This window comes from Chaetodon auriga, chromosome 6 (assembly GCF_051107435.1).
Source record: "Chaetodon auriga isolate fChaAug3 chromosome 6, fChaAug3.hap1, whole genome shotgun sequence".
Taxonomy (NCBI): Eukaryota; Metazoa; Chordata; class Actinopteri; order Chaetodontiformes; family Chaetodontidae; genus Chaetodon; species Chaetodon auriga.
The window spans coordinates 24,828,982-24,834,981 of record NC_135079.1 but is presented as its reverse complement, the minus strand read 5'-3'; the positions used below and the strand labels follow the sequence as shown (position 1 = coordinate 24,834,981).

Below are 6,000 nucleotides of genomic sequence, written 5' to 3'. Positions count from 1 at the left end.
AACTCATTCATGAAATAATTAAATCAGAGCAGGGGTAAAAAAAAAAAAAAAAAAAAAAAAACAAGTCCAAATGCTGCTTCAGTGATGGATTTGAAGCTCATCATCAGCTCATAACTCACAATTCAAATATTATCTTTTTTTAATTAGCCATTAACAAGGAAATGACATTGCTCATAATATTTACATTGCCGTGGTCTCTGTGGTCAGCTGTCAGAGCTTATATTTAAACAGCTGCCAAATTAAAATAATAAAGCTCGACCTCTGAGAATGATCTCAACAAATCAAAGTGGTTGGAGCTTTTATTGGCTCCTCGTTCATTCTCATGCGGAGGTCCGGGGCTCTGACGCGCCTGTAGGAGTCAGTACGAGCCCCTTCTTCTTCTTCTTCTTCTTCCTCAAACTTCCTTCCTCCCACACCAACCAGCAAACTCTGTGCAAACCACCATCAAACAGAGACACAGCGGCCGCCGAAACTTTTCAGGAAGAGAAGTCCGTTTCTTTTCGAAAAGAACGCAATCCCAGAATCTTCTCTGGCCGGGACAGAGGCGGAATCACACAGACGTCCGAGAGGAAAGTTTGGGCTGGCGCTGCTGCGTTCAGGTACCGCGGCACTGATTCGTCTCTTCCAGCGTTTGTTCTGTTTGCCTCTGCCGTCTGACAGGTTGAAGAGCAAATAAAGTCCAGAGGAGGACGAGCAGGTAAGAGCCTGTTTCTCTCTGTGTTAGTCTCTACAGTGCACTGTCCCAGTGGAACAGTGTCCATCTACATGACTGAATGCTTTCAGATGAAGCCTCCACAATATGATGTCCTTAGAATGAGTAGGCGAGTTAGAGTGAGCCAGTTTGTAGTGACTTTGAGGTATTTTTAACTGCTGTGGGAATATTACTGTACTGTAAGTTGTTATGAAGTATCTGTAGGGGGGACTTTTGAGTCTTTGGTGGTTTTAATATCCTCTATGAACTCTTGTTATGAGAATAATGATACCATTAGTATTATTCTGTGACTAAAGGCTACTTATTTTTGGCAGGAATCATGAGTTTGTCACATGCCAAGAAGCTTTGACTGCAAGCTTCAATGGTGTCAAAACTGAGGCCTTATTCAAAGCAATCAGTGTGCTTGTTCATTCTGTTTTTTTCTGCTGTGTTAAGAAATGAATCCTGAGTCTAAAAATGAAGATACTGGTCCCGTGATGTGGTACAAATGGAACATCAGCGGTCTGAGCTGACACATTTTTAGGTGTGAGTTTCATTAAAAGTCGATGTGGTGAGCCTGAAGGAATGTCAAGAATCAAAGCATAAATTCTGAGTAATTTCAGAGGCAACAGCTGAGTGACATGCTGCTCTGATCCATGTGAGCACCACACCTCATTCAACAATATGCTCATCACAGGAGTTCCTCACTGATTCTCTGCCCTGTTCAGCACTATACAGCTTGTGTGTGTGTGTGTGTGTGTGTGTGTGTGTGTGTGTGTGTGTGTGAGCACAGACACTCTGATGAGCCCAATCACTATGGTTGTTTGTGACTTAGCATCTCCTAACGTGGCTGGAAATGATTACAGAGGAGTAAAAGTTTTTTTCCCACCTCCAGACCTCAGTGCTGCCGGGAATATTGTTTCTAGTCCTGTGTTCAATGTCCGCGTTTAAGAGCTGAGTAGTGATTGAAAATGAACACTGAATGATGTTTCATGGTGCATCCCGTTCTTTGCCGAATGTTCCAGATGTGGAGAAAGCTCTGCATGTTGACCACCATGGGTTGTAGTTGTCTTTAAGGGGGAAAAAAAAAAATTGCAAGTCCAGGCCTGGTTGTATTGAAGAAAAAGCAAATCTACAAAATATGTCAAATTCTTTATTCCTGGCTTATTTGATTAATCTTGAGTGCGGGGAAAAACACTGTGTTGAATGTATCACATGCTATAGTTAAGATTAAATATCCCTCTCTCCCACAGGGGAGGAGTGAAATCATAGCGGGGCTATTAAGAAAGTCATATACCTCCTCCACAGAAGTCAAGTGGGGCCATATCAAAACAGCAGCTCCTTTTTCCTCACGTGCCACGCTGGTATGCTGTGGATCACGTCTATTCTGGTGTATGGGAGGGGAGAGAGAGGGGTCTTGACCCCACATTCTTGTTTCTGTCATGGCATGGGGTCAGTGCCCCCCCCACGAGCCACTGTTGGGAAGAAATATGTACCCTATTGCATTTCACTCTCGTGGTTAGTTATTTTCTCCAACTTCACAGAGTTAATTGTCTCTTTGGCTGCTCTCTAACCATATAAATCTACCATGAGCTGTTTAATTGCAGGCAAGGGCTTATACAGTGGATTAGATATTTCAGTGCTGGATTCATTCCCCAGTCATATTTGCTTGCCATACCCACCAGCAAGCTACACTCAAATGAGGAAAATATGAGTGGTTTGAAAAGTCGGCCGTATCTCATTGTGTTCAGCACTTTAGTCTTCGTTTTCCATGAAGAAACCAACATACAATCACTGACATCAAAGGCTGCTATCGACAGCTAACTTTCTCTATGACGATTTGGAATCAGTAACTATCATGACCTTTAGCACAAGGTTGCTCTCTGGGATCCACTGGCTGATTCTCTGCTGTGGTAAACAAAAGCAGCAATGTGAGCCTCCGACTGTGTTTACTTCCTCAGCTTTCTCTGTCCCACACAGTTGCCACAGAGCTCGGCTCTCTGTTCTGTCCCTTCATGAAAGTTCCTATTCTGTGGGACGAGGGGGGCAGGACAGTCCGTGCTGGGCAGATCTCATTCCTGCCGGGCCTCACAATGGATGAGCTGTGCTGCTATATCAACATTTATTTCTCTCTCATCTCCCTCTCTTTTTTTTTTTGCCACTTTAATCACTTCCCTCTCAGCCTATCAGCAGCAGGAAGAACAAGGCTGTGCATTGCTGTCTTTGTCTGTGTGAGATATCGCTGGTTCTGTGCTGCTGACCAGTGGGTGCCATGACTCACTCTGACTTTGCATCTTGTGTCAGGAAGCCTGTATATTCTTATTCCAAGCTTGCAGGCGAGTCTTTTCATTTTTATGTGCGTCTTATTCAAGCCGTGCTTTCATGAGATGCAGATCAGATATCTAACTCCCAGCCGTATAGACACTGCGAGCAGCCTTCTGTGCCTATATTTTGACCTCGTTATGTGAATGGCAGGCAGTTGTTTACAGTCAAGCCTATTTCCGAGCCAGGACCCTGTCTGCTCGGGCTGAAGGTGCAGCAGATTCCTCCTACCGAAACTTAATCAAGACAGTAAAAGAGCCACTGACAAAGGGCAGTAGGCCTTCTGCTTCATTTGAACTTATCGTGCTGTACCTTGTGTAATTGTTGAATCTCACCACATTGGAGCACATGCCATCCATGCATGTCATCTTTGCAGTGCACGGACACGTGGAAGTGAGGCATTGACTGCTGCTGTGTGCTCTGCTTACTCTCTGTACCATGCAGTTTTGTGTCAGCGCAGAGGGGGATTTGTAACGTCAGACTTGTTGACTTTAGCTGGGAGGGCTTCCTCTCCTGACCGCCTGTGTAGCTATAGTTGGTCGCCTTTGTGTTGGTAAGCTGATGTGTGGGAATTTTTTTAAAATCTGATCTGTAAGTAAGGAGCCACCAATGGCGAACTCATTAAGAACTCCACATGCCAGATGTTTTAAAGATGATATCCCCCTTCAGAGGCCAAAAAAGTTCATGCTCCCCCACCACACAATTTTTTACAATCATTAACAATGATGGGGAAAGTAATTAATTAAAAAAAAAGATCCAAGTTGAATTTTAATGAATAGTCTTGTTTATTTTCCCTACATAGATTATATTCATTCAACCTAGATTTCTCAACTGGTCATCCCCTGCAGTGGCTGTCATTTAAGTGCATTGATGAAATGAACAATAACATGAACAATATTCCAGTTTCCTGCAATAAAAAACAATGACATCCATTTTGTTATGGCTTAAATAGTTTGTTTCGATTAGATTTTCTTGCTTGTCAGGGAATTCAGAAAGAACAAATATAATGTTTGATATATACTCTACATGCAAGAACTAATTGCTAAACATTTTGTTTATACCAACTATAGCATCTGACATCTGTGAACAAAGGGTTACCAGCTGGAGTGGAGCAAGACTTATTCTGCTGAGTGAGAGTTGGCCACCCAGATAAATGTCATGCAGGGATTTTCACTTTCTCCAGATAGTCCTATATTTGTTTTAGATTTTGTAAAGGTAAATATCAGCACCATGCTGTGTGGCACTTGATGTAGAGCCTAATCTAATTGGCAGATCCACATCATATGGGTCCAAAACAGAGAAGATAACAGGACTAACCTACAGTCATTCCAGTGACTCTGAGGTGTAATTACAACAGGCACAGCAGAGCTTTGAGCTGCACACAATGACGACGCTAACATTGTCACATTAAACAGGTGTACTGTTCACTGTTTCAGTTAGCATGCTAATGTGCTTATTAGCACTAAACACAAGTTGAGGCTGATGGGCATGTTGTTAGTTTTAGGTCATCAACCAAAGTATCAAAGTTCAAAGAAATTTTGAACTGACGATGGCACTCGAGGAAAAGTGAAGGAAGATCTTAGGAGGTGGAAAAGAATTCCATGTTAATCCATCCAATACTAAGGAAAGTTAAAGAATATCGGGGAGGAAAAGGCGGGGAGGTGGCTGTGGGTTGACCCTCTACATAATCACAGGTAACACTGACACCTCTGTGTGGCTCTTGTGTTTTTATGACTGAATGTGAGCTTCACTCATGCGGAGCTTTTCCTGCCTGATAATGTGGCACGGGTTCATTTGGTTGGGGGCAAAACACATTTCAGCTTATTTATGCAAATGTTGCAATGGTGGAGCTCAAACTGTAACCCCAGCCCTCTTTTCTGTCAGTTTGTGTTATTTAGATTCTCTCAGGATTTGCAGGATGGAATGATTTTCTGAAGCAAGAGGAGAAAGAGAGCACATGGTTGTAATTAATGACATTTTTAGCTCACTGAATCACATAAAGTCTGTAGATGTGGGACATGTCCATACCCATGAATCACCCATCGATGCAAAGCCAGTGTTGTAAGTCATAGTGTGACTGTCGAGTGTAGAGTTTCTTTTTGAATGGAACGGGTCACTTTACTGTAGCCATACAGTATATTATGTCTGATGGGATGGTGTTGATTTTATTTGTCCTTAGTTACTTTAACTTTGGAGGGGTTTTCTGTTTAATTTGACTGGCCATATATATTTATTTGACCCTTGTGAACCAGCAGTGGATGGATCTCATTATCCTGCTCCAGACCATTTTCACCATTATGTGTGAGAGATGGCGCTAGAGACAACAAACAGGACTTTCGAATATCTGAGAAATACTTTACATGTGATATCTCAGATGTCAGCATTTAAACTGTATAACTGCTTTGACAAAATGTGACAGACAATCCAATAGAAGTGATTTTCTGGAAAAAGGGACAAAGCACAAGAGACTCAGTATTGTTTCTGGAGATTTCGCTGGAATTTGTCTGCCATCACTGGCATGCTTTGTTTCATGTTGTTGGAACACACATACATTAATGTTACAATTTAGTGTTTGAAACACAGAGATACATGTCCACCAGCACCCAACTCATTGCATTAGACCTAAAACTCATTTAAGTCAGATTGAGGAAACAATGAGTTCAGTAGCCTGTAACATCAAACCTGTGACACAACATACTTTACAGTATAATGTCTTCAAATACAACAACTTAAAATGCAACCATAACAACTTTTTGACATGTGTCGACACTTCATAAAAGCACATTTTATTCCAGGACTTTTTATAGTCATTGTAGATTTTTCCATTAAACTGACATCCCTATTTGTTTGACTCAGTGCACAGGAATGGGGTTGGTAATTTTGAGACCAGAAGCAATCGCACTGCAGTTGTGAACGGTTTGCTATGGAAGGATGACACTATTATTAGGTGGGACAGAGGCTGCATCAATCATAGCCATGCAAATCTA

General features: G+C 42.1%; 1 protein-coding gene across 2 annotated transcripts in view; it reads left to right on the top strand.

Moving 5' to 3' along the window:
* Window positions 1-387: 387 nt before the first annotated feature.
* tspan9a (tetraspanin 9a) overlaps window positions 388-6,000 on the top strand; it is a 163,964-nt gene continuing 158,351 nt past the window's right edge. The window contains exon 1 of one of the 2 annotated variants that reach the window (XM_076732896.1): window positions 388-697. The gene's annotated coding sequence lies outside the window, so the exon portion shown is untranslated. The remainder of the gene's footprint in view (window positions 698-6,000) is intronic. The other variant, XM_076732897.1, reaches the window with a different exon arrangement.